General features: G+C 43.4%; 1 protein-coding gene and 1 non-coding gene across 2 annotated transcripts in view; one reads left to right on the top strand and one right to left on the bottom strand.

Moving 5' to 3' along the window:
* The window catches only part of LOC145401299 (calcium-independent phospholipase A2-gamma-like), a 252781-nt gene that overhangs the window by 178981 nt on the left and 54096 nt on the right, over positions 1 to 19704 (top strand). The window lies entirely within an intron of this gene.
* LOC145401541 (5S ribosomal RNA) lies at positions 15059 to 15177 on the bottom strand. Its single transcript, XR_013897631.1, has one exon. It is a non-coding gene; the product is annotated as a 5S ribosomal RNA (ribosomal RNA).

Below are 19704 nucleotides of genomic sequence, written 5' to 3'. Positions count from 1 at the left end.
TAAGAACAGAATGTGCAGTGTTAAACAATTATAATTCACAATGCAAAGGATTAAGCACATCCCAACACTGGATTACCGTACGTGCATCAAGAACACTTTCACCACTGTCGGAGCCTTAGAGGAGGCGAGTTAATCTTTGTGACGGCCACGGACGTGTTGTACGTACCCTGTACACTGCTAAATATTTTCCATAATCACTTCTAATTCCTCATTCTCTTGTTCCTTTTCATTTATTTCATGCTTTCAGTCCCTTATTTGTGTGAATAGGGTCTTAAATAGGTTCTGTGCATGTCCAGTAGGGAGTTATTTAGGTTGCTTTCAAAGTTAGGTTGGCTTAGGGTCCATAAGCACCTGTCCAGGGGGCATTTTCCCAAGTCCCAGACATGCCTTTGGCTCTGTTGCACCAGGTCTTGGAGGGATTACTGTACTTACAGCTTATCTTAGGCATAGCATAGGGTATGTAGTGCTAAAGCAGTGTATATGAAGAGGCCAGTCAATGTGAAATTTTTGCTGTTGTCAATCCTGACATATGTAGCCCAGCATTCTTTCCACTGCCTGAAACATTTTTCAAGGTCAGTTTTTGATATCTCCTGCAGATGCTTATGGTATTCGTCATGATCTCATTTCTCATCTCAAGTTGGGAACCCTTCTGTAGAGTTTTGAGTTGAGACATGGAAGAGAGAGAGGTGAAAAGAATAGTAAGAGAGAGTAAGAAGAGAGTGGATGAGGAATTTGGAAGGAATTTGAGTGTAAAGCAGAGGAAATGTAAGAAAATGTTCTGGAAAGAGGTAAAGAGAGTTAGAGAGGGTGCCAAAGAAGTTAGTAGGGGAGTGAAAGATAAAAATGGTAGATTACTAGTGGAGAACGGAGAAAAAGTGAGCAGATGGAAAGAACACTTTAAGGAATTGTTGAACATAGAGAATGAAAGTAATGAGAGTATAAGTGGCTGGGGAATGGCTAGGAGATAGAGAGATGTGAGAAGAGAGGAAGAAATCAGTAAGATGGAAGTTGTGGAAGCGATGAAGAAAGTTAAAATGGGGAAAGCCCCAGGAATTGATGGAGTGTGTGGTGAAATGCTGAAGCATGGGGGAGAGTTAGCAATAGAATGGATGTGGAAGATGTGCAGATTGGCCTGGGAGGAAGGTAGAGTCCTGGAGGATTGGAAGTCAGGTATAATTATTCCCTTGTTCAAAGGAAAAAGGGAAAAAGAAGTATGTGGTGATTATACGGGCATTTGTCTTCTTAGTGTAAAAGGAAGAGTATATGGTAGGATACATATTGACAGAGTTAGGGAAATAACAGGAATTAGTTGGAGAAGGACAGGGATGTTTTAGGAAGGGAAGAGGTTGTGTAGATCAGATATTCATTCTTAGATCTTTAGTGGAAAAGTTTCTAGAGAAGGGAAAGAAGTTGTATGTGGCCTTCATGGATTTGGAGAAAGCATATGACAGGGTGGATAGGCAAGGATTACGGAAAGTATTAAGAATATGTGGAGTAGATGGGAAGTTATTGAATGCCATGAAGAGTATGTATGAGGGTCCTAAGGCTGCAGTGCGTGTGGATAGTGAACTGAGTGAATTTTTCTATTTGAAGGTTGGATTGAAACAGGAATATATCATGTCTCCAGAGTTGTTCAATCTGTATATGGATGGGGTTATAAATGAGATTCATGGCAGGGCAGTGGATGTTGGAACAGCCCTAACCCCTTAACCGCGGGGCGTCACTTTCGTGACGCTTGGGAGCAAGGGATCATACCATTGGGCGTTTGTGATTCTGTGTTATCTTGAATTCGCCCGGGCTTTCAAGTGGTGGCTTGTATCATCTATCAGTACTGCCAATGTCCGACACTAGTCAGCACTCCTAATCTCATCTGTACTCCCATCCATTGTTGACAATTTAGCCATTTCTCCCTGTTCTTGACTCCCCTCCCTACCTCCCCTCCATTACCCTTTCCTCTCACCTGTCTGGCCATGCTGTGCTAAGTAAATCTTCCCTGGAATTTTCCACTGATTTCAACCATTGAAATAAGCCCTATGCCCTATTCTTATACCAAATAATATATACAAAAAAGAAATAAGGTAAGTGATAGTGCCATACACCTGGAATTGGCTAATCATCACCTGACAACACCTCACGTGCACTTGTTCGCTAATTTTCGCTGTTTGTTTCCCCTTGAAATATGCTGTATAATCTATTCTCGTAATAAAAATATATATATAAGAAAGGAAGGGAGAAGCCTAAGTGATATTTACATTCACCTGGAACTACCTAATTTATTGTGTATTGTCTAGATTTCCTGCCAATCATTTCATAGCGTATATATTAGCACCTGTCACCATGCTGACATTGGCAGCATTGCACTCCCCCTAGGCAGCTAGTCCACCACACTGTATTCAGTTTACTGTCGTCTTTCAAGAAGAAACCACGTCGGATTCGCACCTGTCCAATACCGCCGCTTTTTAGCCCCATGCAAAGGGCCCTGTGACCTCCACCCCCTACTAAACCTCGTGTGGAAAGGGGTAAAGGGCTAATTGACTGCTGTGTAACGTCAACTGGGTAATTTGTCAATGAAAATGTTAGACAGTGACTACGATCTTTATGGTGAGTAAAACAGTGCAAGTGGAAATGTAAATAATGTGTAAACAGCAAGTGAAAGCAATGAATGTAAATATAAGTGAGCAGTGGAAAATAGTTTTATAAGTTACTGCAAGTGACAGTGCATAACACAGTGTAAATAAAATAGAAATGTAAATAATGTAAATAACATAGAGAATGTAAATAGAAATGTAAATAAGTAGTAATATATGAATACGAGTATATATACGAGGAGTAATGAAAGTCAAAGTTTCACTCTAGCATCTATGAATACTATGAGTTATGAAAGTGGAAGTGAAAGTGACAGATTCACTCTCAACGCTAGTATACAGGACGAGAAAGTGAATGCTACGTATTTTACTGAAAGAGAAATTGAATGCCTACAGTGACAATAAACTACTATTACTGAAGGAAACATATGGATTAAGACTGTAGATATATATAAGTGTTATATAGTAATATAAATATAAGGTGTGAGTGTTTTTATGAATAATAAATGACAGAACACCAGCGACGAACGAGTGCAAATGGGAAGGTCATATGCGCTCATAATTTTCATTGCTTTCACAGTGTTTTTTTATTGGAGTATGGATTCCAAACTATTTGAGAATCATAGAATAGAGTTTCTACTGATAATATCAGGCTGTGGTAATCATATTACGGGTTGTCAGGAAGTGTAAAGTGGAGACTTTGTTACCCAACTTCAGAGGTCTCCACAAGTCCTACGGTACTCGATGAAGGCTCAACAAACATCCCAGGAGAAAGCTGAAGGTATGTGCCATATGCATATGTAATTTTAATATTCTAGGACTAATAACTGATTTTTGGCGAATATGTTTAGAGAGTCCGTCGGAGCGCAAATATGCCCGCGAGACACACAAGTCAAGCAAAAACAACCCCACGGTTTAGCGGCTAATGAGAGAGGGCAGTGTTTGGCAACTCCCTGTACAGTTGTTTGCAGATAATACTGTGTTGTTAAGTGAAGACCAAGGGGAGCTGCAAGGCTTGGTGGATGAGCTTGGGAGAGTATGTAAGAAACAGAATCTAAAGGTGGATGTAGGGAAGAGTAAAGTTATGGTCTTCGAGAGAGGTGAAGTCAGCGAATGTACATTGAGGTTGGATGGTGAGGAAATGGAGAATGTGAGTGCATTTAAGTACTTGGGTAGTGTGATGAGTAAGGACGAAAGTTTAGAGGGTGAAGTGCTTGAAAGGGTACAACAAGGAAGAAAGGTTGCTGGTTCCTTGAAAGCAGTGATAAGAAACAGGGAAGTGAGCATGGAAGTGAAAAAGTTGTTACATGACAGTATTGTGATACCAACTCTAACGAATGGAAGTGAAGCTTGGACTATGTTGGAGGGACAGAAGTCAAGAGTGAGAGCTGTGGAAATGAGTTATTTGAGAGGAGCATGTGGAGTCACATGGAGAGACAGATTGACAAATAAGGAAGTGAAGAATTGTTGTGGTGTGGATGTGGATGTGAAAGGAAGCATTAGGAGAAACACATTGAGGTGGTTTGGCCATGTGGAGAGGATGGAGAGTGAGAGAATAACGAGGAGAGTGTATGTGGGAGAGGGGGATGTGAGCTGAGATCAGGGCAGTGAAATGGTGGGGGACACGGCAACATGGAGGCAATCTGTTTGTGGCCACCCTTTACCCGATTAGGGCGTCTGGTGATAGATAGATATACGAATATATATATATATATATATATATATATCATTGCCAGACACCATGTATCCCAAACTGGGTGGCCATATATATATATATATATATATATATATATATATATATATATATATCAGTAGGATAGAAGTTGTGGAAGCAATGAAGAAAGTTAAATCGGGGAAAGCCCCAGGAATTGATGGAGTGTGTGGTGAAATGCTGAAGCATGGGGGAGAGATAGTCGTAGAATGGATGTGGAAGATGTGCAGATTGGCCTGGGAGGACGTTAGAGTCCCGGAGGATTGGAAGTCAGGTATAATTATTCCCTTGTACAAAGGAAAAGGGGAAAAAAAAGTATGTGGTAATCATATGGACATTGTCTTCTTAGTATAATAGGAAAAGTGTATGGTAGGATACTTACTGACAGAGTTAGAGAAAGAACAGAGAAATTAGTTGGAGAAGAACAGGGAGGCTTTAGGAAGGGAAGAGGTTGTGTAGATCAGATATTCATTCTTAGATCTTTAGTGGAAAAGTTTCTAGAGAAGGGAAAGAAGTTGTATGCGGCTTTCAGGGATTTGGAGAAAGCATATGACAGAGTTGATAGACAAGGATTGTGGAAAGTGTTAAGAACATATGGAGTAGATGAGAAGTTGTTGAATGCTGTGAAGAGTATGTACGATGGTGCGAAGGCTGCAGTGCATGTGGATGGTGAACTAAGTGAATTTTTCTCTTTGAAAGTTGGGTTGAAACAGGGATGTGTCATGTCTCCATGGTTGTTCAATCTGTACATGGATGGGGTAATAAAAGAGGTACAAGGTAGGGTAGTGGTTGTTGGAGTGGCCCTGGTGAGAGAGGATAGTGTTTGGAAACTCCCTGTACTGTTGTTTGCAGATGATACTGTGTTGTTGAGTGAAGACGAAGGGGAGCTGCTAGGCTTGGTGGATGAGTTTGGGAGAGTGTGTAAGAAATGGAATCTAAAGGTGAATATAGGGAAGAGTAAAGTGATTGTCTTTGAGAGAGCTGAAGTCATTGAATGTACAGCGAGGTTGGATGGTGAGGAATTGGAGAATGTGAGTACGTTTAAGTACTTGAGTAGTGTGATGAGTAAGGATGGAGGTTTGGAGGGTGAAGTGCTTGAAAGGGTACAGCAGGGAAGAAAGGTTGCTGGTTCTTTGAAAGCAGTGATAAGAAACAGGGAAGTGAGAATGGAAGTGAAAAAGTTATTACGTGACAGTATTGTGATACCAACTCTAACGTACGGAAGTGAAACTTGGACATTGTTGGAAGGACACAAGTCAAGAGTGAGGGCAGTGGAAATGAGTTATTTAAGAGGAGCCTGTGGAGTTACATGGAAAGACAGGCTGACGAATGAGGATATAAAGGAGCATTGTGGTGTGGATGTGGATGTGATAGCAAGTGTTATGAGGAACACACTGAGGTGGTTTGGCCATGTGGAGAGGATGGAGGGTGAAAGACTGACGAAGAGAGTGTATGTGAGTGAGGTGGAGGGGGGAAGAGGGATGGGGAGGCCGAGGATGAGATGAAGGGATGGGGTGGAGAGGTATATGAGAGAGGGGGGTGTGAGTTGGGAGCAGGGCAGTGAAATGGCGGGGGACAGGGCGACTTAGAGGCGATTTGTTTGTGGCCACCCCAAATGGGATTGAGGCATCCGGCAATAGATATATATATATATATATATATATATATATATATATATATATATATACATACAGTTTATATCTATATCTATATCTATCTATCTATCTGTTTATATATATATTTATATATATATACAGTACCCTCGCGTCCAACACGGTAATATTGTCATGCACAGGTCCCGTGTTGGACCAAAAACGTGTTGTACAAACAACAGAGCTTTTGGGGAAAAATGAATTATGTCAGCAACCCTAGGAAAAGTCACCCTAAATACCTACCATATACCTTTACATATATTGGTACTACTGTAATTATAATAAATGGTGCTGTGCTATGAGTGATAACTAACCTTTTGGGATAGTGTTGGTGGGCTTGCTGGGAATAGAAGGTGATATCCGAGACTGTAGGTATCCTACTGGGTCCCTGGAGGATGGCTGCTGGTGTCACTAGCTGCTCCTCCTGAACCTCCCTTATAAATCCTGCGAAATCACACTCAGAATCACTATCCTCATCCACATCCATGGAAGGTCCTGCTTCTGCTTGTCCTAGCACTCCATAAGCCTTCACTGCTGCCAGGATCTTATCTTGGTTTTTTATTATGGTCCTCACGCTGGCTTCATTCACGTCGTATGCCTTGGCGATGTCCACTTTCCTCTCCCTTTTCTTCTTCCTCTCGATGATTTCTAGCTTGGTGGCTTGGGGGAGGTGCCGCCGCTTCTTGGGGTTCTCAGAAGGCTTCCTAGGCATCGTGAGCAAGGGCAGAAAATGCAGCAAGAAAAAAGCACCTTCCAATGCGAATTATGCGACTGAGTGGTGGCACTGTGGCGGGAGAAATTTAAACAAAACATCATGTGAGAGCAAAAGCATTTTTGATTGGGCTACATCACAATCATGTCACAATAGCGGGTGGCGGAGGCAACTTGATCAGAAGCTTTGATTGGCTCCGTGTGTGTTATGCTAATGCACCCATGTTACAGTAATTCTGTCTATCTATCTATCTGTTGCCAGATGCCTCAATCCCATTTGGGGTGGCCACAAACAAATCGCCTCCAAGTCGCCCTGTCCCCCGCCATTTCACTGCCCTGCTCCCAACTCACACCCCCCTCTTTCATATACCGCTCCACCCAAACCCTCCATCTCATCCTCGGCCTCCCCCTCCCTCTTCCCCCCTCCACCTCACTCACATACACTCTCTTCGTCAGTCTTTCACCCTCCATCCTCTCCACATGGCCAAACCACCTCAGTGTGTTCCTCATAACACTTGCTATCACATCCACATCCACACCACAATGCTCCTTTATATCCTCATTCGTCAGCCTGTCTTTCCATGTAACTCCACAGGCTCCTCTTAAATAACTCATTTCCACTGCTCTCACTCTTGACTTGTGTCCTTCCAACAATGTCCAAGCTTCACTTCCGTACGTTAGAGTTGGTATCACAATACTGTCACGTAATAACTTTTTCACTTCCATGCTTACTTCCCTGTTTCTTATCACTGCTTTCAAAGAACCAGCAACCTTTCTTCCCTGCTGTACCCTTTCAAGCACTTCACCCTCCAAACCTCCATCCTTACTCATCACACTACTCAAGTACTTAAACGTACTCACATTTTCCAATTCCTCACCATCCAACCTCGCTGTACATTCACTAACTTCACCTCTCTCAAAGACCATCACTTTACTCTTCCCTATATTCACCTTTAGATTCCGTTTCTTACACACACTCCCAAACTCATCCACCAAGCCTTGCAGCTCCCCTTCTTCTTCACTCAACAACACAGTATCATCTGCAAACAACAGTACAGGGAGTTTCCAAACACTATCCTCTCTCACCAGGGCCACTCCAACATCCACTACCTTACCTTGTACCTCTTTTATTACCCCATCCATGTACAGATTGAACAACCATGGAGACATGACACATCCCTGTTTCAACCCAACTTTCAAAGAGAAAAATTCACTTAGTTCACCATCCACACGCACTGCAGCCTTCGCACCATCGTACATTCTCTTCACAGCATTCAACAACTTCCCATCTACTCCATATATTCTTAACACTTTCCACAATCCTTGTCTATCCACCCTGTAATATGCATTCTCCAAATCCATGAAAGCCGCATACAACTTCTTTCCCTCCTCTAGAAACTTTTCCACTAAAGAAATATCTGATCTACACTACCTCTTCCCTTCCTGAAGCCTCCCTGTTCTTCTCCAACTAATTTCTCTGTTCTTTCTCTAACTCTGTCAATAAATATCCTACCATACACTTTTCCTATTATACTAAGAAGACAAATGCCCCTATGATTACCACACGCTTCTTTTTCCCCTTTTCCTTTGTACAAGGGAATAATTATACCTGACTTCCAATCCTCCGGGACTCTACCTTCCTCCCAGGCCAATCTGCACATCTTCCACATCCATTCTACTACTATCTCTCTCCCATGCTTCAGCATTTCACCACACACTCCATCAATTCCTGGGGCTTTCCCCGATTTAACTTTCTTCATTGCTTCCACAACTTCTATCCTACTGATTTCTTCCTGTCTTCTCACCTCCCTCCTTCTCCCAGCCATTCCCCAGCCACTTATACTCGCATTACTTCCATCCTCTATGTTCAACAATTCCTTAAAGTGTTCTCTCCATCTGCTCACTTTTTCTCCCTTCTCCACTAGTAATCTACCATTTTTATCTTTCACTCCCCTGCTAACTTCACTTCCACCCTGTCTTACTCTTTTCACCTCTTTCCAGAACATTTTCTTACGGTCCCTCCACTTTACACTCAAATTCCTTCCAAATTCCTCATCCACTCTCTTCTTACTCTCTCTTACTAATCTTTTCACCTCTCTCTTTCTTTCTACATAAAACTCTGTCTTCCGCCTCTCAGCTTCTTCCACGCCCCTATTTCTCATCCATTCATTGTATGCTTTGTTCTTTTGTGCCACAGCCTGTCTCACCTCTTCAGTCCACCACGCTGTTCCTTGCACCCCCCTCTGTCTTCTCTTCCTTCCACACACCACATCACATGCTGCACATATTTCTTCTGTAAATATCCTACACACACCTTCCACGTCTCCCATCTGCTCCAGTTCATATTTGCCCAATCATTCCTCCACTTCTCTCTTATACTCTGCCTTTTTCTCATCCTTTTGTAACCATTCCACTCTCCTTGCAACTACTCCTTCCTCTCGTCTTTCCCTTCTTCTATTCCTCCACCTTACTTGAATTCTAATTCTGTCCACCACCAAGTAGTGGTCAGAAAGTCCACTCCCCCGACCTCTATAATCTCTTGCATCCATTACATATCTTCGCATCCTTTCATCCACACACACATAATCAGTCATTGTCTTCCTTTCATTCAGTTCACCACCCACCCTTCTCATCACTCGCCATGTATACCTGTGGATCATTTTATGCCTGAAGAGGGTATTGGCTATCACAAACCCCCTCCCAGCACAAATATCCACTAACGCACTCCCATTCTCATCTATCTCAGCAGGCACACCCCACTCACCAACTATTCCATCCACCTTCACATTCCCAACTTTACCATTCATATCACCGATCTAAAACACTCTCTCATTCCTTCCAAACTTTTCCATGCGCACTTCTTCATTTGTCCAGAACTCTTCTCTCACTCTTCTAGTACGATCTTGCATTGACGCATACACACACACAATTGCCCACATTTGTATTGCAACTTTCAACTTTTCCCACACAATCCATGACCCAACTGATCCATACTGTCTTATGCTCTTCTTCCATCTTTTACTCACAACTATACATACTCCTTCCTTTGCCCTCTCATTCTCACCTACTCTTGCACATATATACCATCCGTACTCCCATTCTCTCACACTTTCTCCTCTCCATTTTGTTTCAATTATTCCTCATACATCCACTTTCGCACCCTCAAGCACCTGGACAATCTCTCTTTCTTTCACCTCATCATTCGCTCCCCTTATGTTACAGTAATTAAATTATATTAAATCGTACTAATTTTTTGCTCTCCGTGCTGGACGTGAATCGTGCTGGACAAACGCGTGTTGGACGCGAGGGTACTGTATATATATATATATATATATATATATATCTCTATCCATCCATTGCCAGACGCCATGTATCCCAAACGGGGTGGTCAAGGGCTTAGAGTTAATTGTTTTACATATATATATATACACTATATATATAAATATACCTGTATGCACATATGCACCCCGATCTTCAAATATGTGCAAATATGGTCGACAATGCGCATCGCATTTTTGAAAATGCGCATAATTCAGGTACTATAAACAATGCAATAAATAGAATATGGTCGACATCCCCCCAAGTCGGCACATTTTTGTTGCATTTTACTCATCTTTTTATACACACATACGCATTTTAGAGACTTGTATACAGTAATCACTCCAATATCCGGATCAATAGAGCCATCGGTAGGTTCGGATATTGGTTTTGTCCGGATATTGGGCCCCAGCTTATGGACTTGTACTTACGGACCCTAACACAGAGAAACACCTATACAACTCCCTCCGGACATGCATAGCACCTATTTAACACCCAAATCACACCAATAAGGCACATAAATGACTGAAATAAATGCAATAGACACATAAAATGTGGGTTTAGAAGTATGTTCATACATTAATAAACATTCTGGTACTTATGGACTCTAACCGATCCTAACCTAACCGAACCTAACCGAACTCTGAAAAACACATTCCTACTGCACATGCATGAGGTAAGTTTAGTATGGAAAGAAGTACAGTATGACACTTTCTGGTAAGTATAGTATGGGAAAAAATACAATATGAAACATTCTGGTAAATACAGTATAGTATGGAAAATAGTACAACATGAAACATTTTGGCTACTTACAGCAAGTCCCTGGCCACCTCGATGAATAACCGCCTCCTCTCGGACTCTGACAGTAAGAACGATTTCCTGAAGCACTTGCACTACACTCTTCCTGAAGTCTTGCACTGAACTTAGTCACTAACACACAGAAGTCCGTTCTTTTCACAGTGTTCACTTTAGTCCAAATAATGTTCCATTAAATTTAAGTGTTGCACATTAACTTTTCCCAAGTTTTTTTAAGTTTCCAAAGCCAAAACAAAGAAGGTTAGTTACGTTAAATTTCTTTTCTACTTAGTCTTTTCTCCCAACTTGAAAACCTTAACACAACACACCGTTTTTTTCACTGCACAACACTCAAAATTCCCGTGTGGTCTAGTGGAGAAGTTCTTGCTGTTTATTCACTGTCAGAGCCCGAGAGTATCACTGGCAGGCGTCCAAGGGGTGCATCGGTGGGTAGTGGTGATGGCGTACCGACTACAGAAGACTCTGAAGACAGCCGCAAACTCACGTCGAGCGGTGACTCCACTGTAGCTGATGTGCTGGGCTGTGGCTCGGAGCATGAGGGCCTGTCTTGGGGAGGCAACGGAGTGGAACCAGGGCTTGGCACAGCGGGGGTCACGGGCCTGAAAAAACTGTCAATCGTTGACTGACGCAAGGACCGACGATTCTGGCGATTGATGATGCGCTGCCGGAAAGCACGCACTTCCTCCACGAGTCCCAAGGGCCCCATCTCCCTGTCGCAGTCCGGGTGTTCCAGGTAGTCTAGGACGAACTCTAGATGTTCCCGGAGTGCGCTCAGCTTGGGGATGGCTGGAGTAGTGTCCTGCTGGGCGGAGTCTGCATCATCATCGCCTTCGTCGTCGGAATCTTCAAGTTCGGGACTGACACCAGCAACCGAAGACGCGATCTCGATATCAGACAACGTCTGATACCCAGGATCGCCCTCGTCGTCGTCCAACCACTCACGAACATCGTCCACATCAACATCGTCGCCGTGCGTACGTAGCCGTGCATGGAAGTCATCCACGTCAAACCCTAGGAAATCGTACTCCACATCTGTTCCGAGAAGCAGACGAGACCAACCATTTTCAAGAGTTTTCACAGGGACTTCCTTCCATGCACTAGCCCAGTTGTACAGCGCAGACTTGATGTTGTAGCGGCGAAGGTTTTCCAAAGTCCGCTTGCCTCGAGTGTCACGTCCTTCCCTGCGCTCGTCCTCGTCCTCGAGAACCACCATCACCTCGTCCAGGAACTTCCGACGGTACAGGCGCTTTGTTGCCACGATCACTCCTTGGTCCATTGGTTGAATGAGAGCAGTCGTATTAGGTGGCAGAAACATGCACCTAATACGGCCATTCTCAGCAACCAAGTCCTTGTCGCACGGGTGGGCAGGTGCATTGTCGAGGAGAAGGAGAGCCTTTACCTGGTCGCGAGGAATTCCCAGTGTCTTCGTCTGGTAATGTATGACCTCCTTGACGAAGTGATGGTGAAACCAGTCTTTGAAAATCACAGCTGTGAACCATGCTTTCAAAGAATGGTACCAGACGACAGGAAGGACATCCATCACCCCACGAAGGCACCGAGGCTGCTTTGCACGGCCAACAATAACGGGCTTAAGCCGGTGCATGCCGTTAGCATTGGCACAACACAAAGCAGATATCCGTTCCTTAGAAAGCTTGCGGCCAGGTACACGCTTCTCCGTCTCATCGGCGAGAGTGTTCGTTGGCACCGAGCGATAGAATAGGCCAGTTTCGTCAGCGTTATAGACTTGACCGAGAGTGAGGCCCTCCCTGTCGATCAAGCCTTTCACCTTGTGCCGAAACTCGTCCACTCCATCCTCGTTAGCGTCCAATGCTTCGCCATGTGCTTTACGGTTAGTAAGGCCATGTCGCAACTTGAACGCGAAGAGCCAACCCTCGGATGCCTTGAAGTCTAGGGCGTCGTGAAGCCTTGCAAACTTCTCAGAAGCAGCCTTCAGCTCCGTTCCACGTACCATCACACCAGCTGCACGTTGCTGTCGATACCAAATCAACGTGGAGCGGTCGATCTCTGCATACTTGGGAGTAAACATAACCTTCCTCTCCACGTTACGTTTGCTTCTCGACGAGAAGTCAGCCGTGTACTGCATGAGCTTGTCTCGGGAACGCTTGATATCAAACAAAGTCGACCGGGCCAGGTTGAACTCGCGGAGAATGCGAGAGGAAGACCAACCCGCATCAACCTTCTCCAATATCTCCCGTTTCTTCTCCAGAGTCAACACCACTCTCTTCCTTTTCTCAGGAGGTGGGGCCATCATCACACACACTAAGAGTAGGGCAGAGAGCAGCAGGAGGCCTTGCAGCAAGTACGGCACCACCACAAAAGCGAGCACGTGGGCAGCCATGACGAAGAGCGTAGGTCTTGTCGCGGTGAGAGACAGGCGGGAAGTGGGGAGGATGCAGCGGCGCTCTATCGGACGTCGAAGGAATGACGAACCAAAACAATGCTCTCACGCGGCGCGCGCGGCAAGTTCAAATTACGGACGGCAAAAAATCGATTTTTTTTCCAATTTTTTTGGATTTTCGGACCATTTTGGGAATGTTTGATCCCAGGACGATAAGGTTCGGTTAGTGGGGATGTTCGGTTATTGGGCGTCCGGATATTAGAGGGATTACTGTAGTAGTATATTTGTTACAAAAAGTTAACCATAGTCTTGGCTGCTAGCTTGAGTTTATCAGCATTCTTTAAAATCAGCCTTATGGTTGACTCACCCAAGCCAAACTCCCAACTGATATCACAATTTCTTTTTCCTGCTTTCTTCATTTCAGTAACCTTCAGTTTAGTTTCTAAATTAATCTTGTTCTTGGTAGGTGGCAGTGCCATGGTGAGACTTCTCGATTCAGTGAATACAATTTATAACATGTGAATTATGCCTGGTAGACCCTGTCACGAGTCGGCTCATGACATCAATTTTGGTGGGAAACCACGAACTTTAGTGGAATCCCAGTGTTTATCATTCAGTTTAACCGCTACATATTCACCCAGTCGGGAGTGTTTTCAGGCAATTTTTCAATGTGTCATAAATGATCGTCTTTGTGCGAGACATTAGCACTTCCGCTGAGCGATTTATTATGGGCATGTTTCGCTCATTCTAGCCGTTAGCAATGCGGCCACAACACTCGCCTCTTTCCCACGATTTGAAGTCAGTCAAGATTTGTACGCCACGGAAGCAGGTAGTGTGTGGCAGTGTCCTTCCTATGACGCAGTTCCCACCGCCGCTGTATTCCCACCTAGAGTGATTGGCGAGAGACTTAGCGAGTGCAGTGTCCTTCCAGTAACGACGCCCAGTCATCCGCTTTGTCCACTTTTCTGACCAGTATTTTCTTTTTGTATTTTTCTAGGTTTAAGAGTTTAGCTTTTGAGTGAGCAAGTGAGTGCGATCTCCTTATTTTGAATTAATTTTGAAATGTAACATAAATTTATTTCTTCGTAATCAATAAATTTAAGTTCTTTTTCTTGAGCTTAATGTAATGTAAACTCGTGTTTTATTTTCCATATTAAGCTCATTCTAGTTGCAGCTCCTAGCTTGCATAAACGCTTTGCTATTCATAACTGGTATTTAGGCCAGTCCTTTCGTATTAAGCTTAAAATCCGTTGTGCCATCTAGGAGTTAATGCATCATCAAGAACCTGTTGTCATTAATAGCATTACTTATTGATTGTCAGGGGTGAAGTCACTTTCTCCAGAGGCTAACAGTACTAACAAACAGCAACTGTGAGGAATTAGTCTGTGCTGTGTACTGTTGAGAAAGTTTATATTCTCGTCCTTAGAGAATCTGCTAAGTAAGCCGGAATAAAGTAATCATTGCTTGATTTTCACAAGACAGTTCATTGTCCTGCTCTCAGTATTATTGAAAATTATCCTTTAATATTGCTTACACTTTAAAAACCCCGTGACAGACCCGAACAATGTGAGAGCATTTGAATACTGAGCGGGAGTCAGGATGCCTAGAATAAGGCGACCTGAGTCCAGCATTGAGGCGGAACAGTCCTGCTTTTTTCAAGTCTGTCCTGCTTTTTTAATTGTGATTAAAATGTCCTGCTTTTTGTGCACATTATCTTATATTTCCCACTTTTAGAAAATTACTGTTACATTAATTATAACATGACCTTCTTTTATGAAATTACAATCCATCCATCCATCCATTGCCAGACGCCATGTATCCCAAACAGGGTGGCCAAGGGCTTAGAGTTAATTGTTTTACAGGGAGGGGCACTAATCCTCCACCAGCCCCACTTGACACATAGGGATGCCAACAGCATCTGGTGTTCCTAGGCGGTCACCCATCCAAGTACTAACCAGACCCAACGTTGCTTAACTTCGCTGATCGGACGGAAAGCGGTGTACTCAATGTGGTATGGCCGTTGGCCATGAAACCGATAATGGAATACATTATTGTTTGTACCAGTCCTCTCTCTTTCACACATACACATAAGAACAAACAAAAGAATGAACAGTAAATGTACACTAACTCTTAGGAGCAGAAATAACTGTGCTCTGTCGGTCCGAAATATATTGGGAAGAGTGATACCGAACGAAGAATGTGGAACTGAATGCTAACCTTTTTTTTTTTTTTTTTTTTTTTTTTTTTTTTTTTTTAACAGAACGGAGGAAGGAAAAACAAATGGGGAAAAAAAAAAAAAAATCCACACACCAGACCACCGGCGTCCTCCGTTCACAAAACATCTGCAACAGTCAGACTTGAACAGCTGTAGGTTGAAATCCAGAGGAAAACAACTCTGGGGAAGCGAGCTCCAGAGAGACGCAGTTCGGGGAACGAAAGAACCCTGATAGGCAGAAGCTCCGCAATATGGCTGAGTGACACTCCAGCCACAAGCGCCACCAGACGCCCGCGCAGCACGAGGGAAGGCACGGAGAGGCGGCACCACGGACGCAACTTCGTCCGAGCACCTGCCAAAAAAACATCTGCAAAACAATGCAAGGGAGGCAACACTCCTTCCCACTTGCAGGGAAGGCAGCCTATATGTAATGGCAGGGCCGTTAACGATTCCAACAGCCCTATTCTGAACTTTGTCCAGCCGTCTCAATGCAACCCCCCCACAACCACTTCACAAGGGCGAGCAACATTCAAGCTGAGAGCGCACATGACTCCCACAAATCACAGCCAACTGCTCATCGGCAAAGAAGCCACGGACTCAGCACAACAATCCAAGTTTCCCCGAGGCAGCTCTAGCAAGTGATCCGACATGAGAGATCCAGCTGAGGGCACTGTTAAGTGAGACACCAAGAACCTCAACACTCCTGGAGATGGGAATATTAGCAGCACTGAAGGCAATGCACGAATCTGGCAACAGCCGTCCATCAGTAAACTGTACATACTTAGTTTCACCAGCACCAAAAGAGACAAGGTTGTTCCGTCCCCATTCACCGACCGTAGACAGATCCCGATTCATGGAGATGGCCGCACTGAGTTGAGAGGTAGAGATACCAGACTCCGCAAATGGATGTCTGAGTGTGAACGAACCATGCAGTGCTGAGTCATCCGCACATGAGTGAATGGGACTGTGAGTGACAGACAAGAGATCACCAACATGAACCAGAAACAGGGCCGGCACCAGAACTGACCCCCGCGACACGCCGGTGCCAATTGAGTGGAAATTCGAATATACATCATCCACTTTTACTCCCATTTTCCCGTCACCAAGACAAGAAGAAATCAAAGGAACAAAAGAAGCCAGCCCACAGCAAGGGAGCTCGGACAGCAGGGAACGGTGCCACACTCCATCGAAAGCCCTAGAGATATCAAGAGCCACCGCATGAGCCCCTCCAAAAAGACCAACTGACTGATGGATGGTATGAGCCAAGAGACTGAGCACGTCAACGGTGGATCCTTCGTGGCGAAAACCGCACTGTCCATCACTAATCAAGTTGTTGGATTCAAGATGCTTAACAATATGCTCACCAATTAAAGTCTCAAACACCTTACCAAGAGAAGATGTGACAGCTATTGGTCTGTAATTGGCGGGGTCAGACGAATTTCCTTTCTTCGGAACTGGGTGGATATTGGCTTCTTTCCATGAATTTGGGAATAAAGAAGTACGTATGCATAGTCTGAATAATTTAGCTAGGACAGAGGCAAGTTCAGGGGAACACTTTTTCAAAACAATTGGCGGAATTCCATCTGGGCCTGGAGCTTTGTTGGTAGGTAAATTGTCTAGGATGGATTTTACAAATCTTGTATGTATTTTAAGTGGGGCAATTTCGGGAGAATCATGTTCCAGTACTGAGACATTCTGGCTGGTATCATCTATGGTAGAGTTTCTTGCAAAGGTACTAGCAAAGATATGTGCTTTCCCACGTGGGTCATTTGTAATATTGCCATCTGAAGATTTTAGTGGGGGAATGGAAGATGACTTGTTAAAGTTATTATTGAAAGAATTAAGAGTTGACCAGAATATTCTATTGTCATTAGGGTTGTTAAGTAGTTTTGATGCTTGCTTTTGAAGAAAGTTTGATTTAGATAGATTTAATACAGCTTTTGCATGATTTCTAGCTACAATAAATTAGTAAAATTATGAATAATCCAAACAAAACGAAATACTGAACTGTCTGGTCACCTTATGTATTCCATCCGCCTTGTAAAGTAGTACGGAATGTAGTTGGAATGGCTCGGTCTTCCCAGAAGTACCCGCACAATTTAAAAATATGTGCACAATACAAAATTATTTAATTGTATTTTTTGGGATGGTGCTTGCATAATTGACGAATCGCACAATTTAAATGCGCATTTTTCAAGGATGTACTATATATATATACAGTAGAACCTCTTTGGTCCGGACCCCTTTAATCCGGATTTCTGTTAATTCGGACAAAATTTAAAAATTATAAGCTCCAAAAATTGTTGAAAGTAATTCTAAAGTCATTTTCAGTATCGGCACGGAAAGCGATCGTCATTCGTTTAGTCTCGGATCATGCTAGGTCGCAGCATGGGTGCCAGTTTAAACACACGCTAGCATTCGTTCCATCAATTAGTTCACCAACCATTTATATTTTTATGCTGTATTTCAAAAGTTAATCCTCCTTACCATGCCCCTTAATGCAAGTGTAGCTTCTGCAATGAATAAAAGTGTTAAAAGGAGGAATTTGCTTGCACAAAAATGGGTCAGAATATTCTGCAGTGTTTAATGATTACTGTAGGTTATTTTTTGTACTTAAATGTACTTTACTTGTACATCAGACATTAGCTTCTTGCCCATATGGGCATTATCAGTATGCCAAAGATGACAACGTATTTTTTGCCAACATAAGTTTTATTTTTATTCCAAATATTACAGTTAATTAATTTATTTATTTTTCTAGATTACCCTGATGGTCCGGACAATCTGCTAATTCGGACAACCCTTCCCCCCATATAGTCCGAATGAGAGAGGTTCTACTGTATATATATATATATATATATATATATAAAGTTATCCCTCTAATATCCGGACGCCCACTATCCGGACATCCCCACTAACCGGACATAATCGTCTCGGGATCCAGTATTCCCAATATGGTTTAAAAAAAAAAAAAAAAAAAAAAAAAAAAAATCCCGCCTGTAATTTGAACTTGGCGCGCGGGGCGCGGGACAGCTTTGTTGTGGCGTGTCATTCCTCCGACATCTGCTAGAGCGCCCCTGCATCCTTCCCACTTTCCGCCTGTCTCTCATCGCGAGTGAACGCTCGTCGTCATGGCTAAGTTCAGTGCAAGACTTTATGAACAGTGTACTGCAAGCGCTTCAGGAAATCCTTCTTACTGTCAGAGTCTGAGAGGAGGCGGTTATTCATTGAGATGGCCATGGACTTGCTGTAAGTAGGCAGAATGTTTCATACTGTACTCTACTGTATTTTCCATACTATACTTACCTCAAACACCTCATTTCACTCTTTTATATCCCTTATTGGGGTGAATATGCTGTGTCTTAGGTGCTATGCATGTGCAGTAGTGAGGTGTTTTTCTGAGTTAGGCTAGGTTAGGGTCCATAACTACCAGTCCAGGAGCCAGGGACTTGTAAGTACCCAGAATGTTGAATATTGTATGAACCTACCTCAAAAACCTCATTTTATGCTTTTGCATTTATTTCAGTCTTTTATGTCCCTTATTGGTGTGATTTGGGTCTTAAATAGATGCTATGCATGTCCAGAGGGAGTTATATAGGTGTTTTTCTGAGTTAGGGTCCATAAGTACAAGTCCAGAAGGCTTGGGCCTAATATCCGGACAGGACCACTATCTGGACATGCCTATGGCTCTATTATGTAGGATATTGGAGAGATTACTATATATAGTAGACCCTCTGTCTTCGCGGGGGTTAGGAGCCTGTGACCTCTGCGAAGATAGAAAATCCGTGTAAAATTGGTGCCCCCTTAAAAACACCCCTAGCCCCCCATTTCCTTCATTAATGAAAGAAAACCTCTGTGTACATGTCAATAAACACTTTATTTATAATTAAAGTATGAAAAAAATAGTTTAATTGCGTAGGTGGATGGCCGCTCACACCGCTCGTCATGGCTACACTCTCACCCTCCACCACCGTTACCAGGATTTTCCCTCCCGTAACTTGTCCAGCAATTCTACCTTCTCCAGCAGGGTCATTACCTTCTTCTGGTGCTTTGGGGTGCCTTCAGATGTCTTGGCTGCTCTCTTAGGGCCCATGGTAGATAAAATGATGGTGTCACGGAGAGATCAGCGAGTACAAGCACACACAAGCGTGGTCACAGTGAGAATGGGTTTCAGGACAATTCACCGTCAAGTCAATTCGCAGATACAATAATAACAAGACAATTCGCCGTCAGGACGATTCCCCGTCATTTATTTTCATACTATAATAGTCTTTTAAATATACGAGTTTTAAAAGTGGTGGTGGTTTATTGTTTTTATAAATGTAGTGACATCTGTT

This window comes from Coenobita brevimanus, chromosome 55 (assembly GCF_032717465.1).
Source record: "Coenobita brevimanus isolate Jiangsu-jjx chromosome 55, ASM3271746v2, whole genome shotgun sequence".
Classification (NCBI taxonomy): Eukaryota; Metazoa; Arthropoda; class Malacostraca; order Decapoda; family Coenobitidae; genus Coenobita; species Coenobita brevimanus.
The sequence above is the reverse complement of the archived record's forward strand: the minus strand, read 5'-3'. Positions and strand labels throughout refer to the sequence as shown.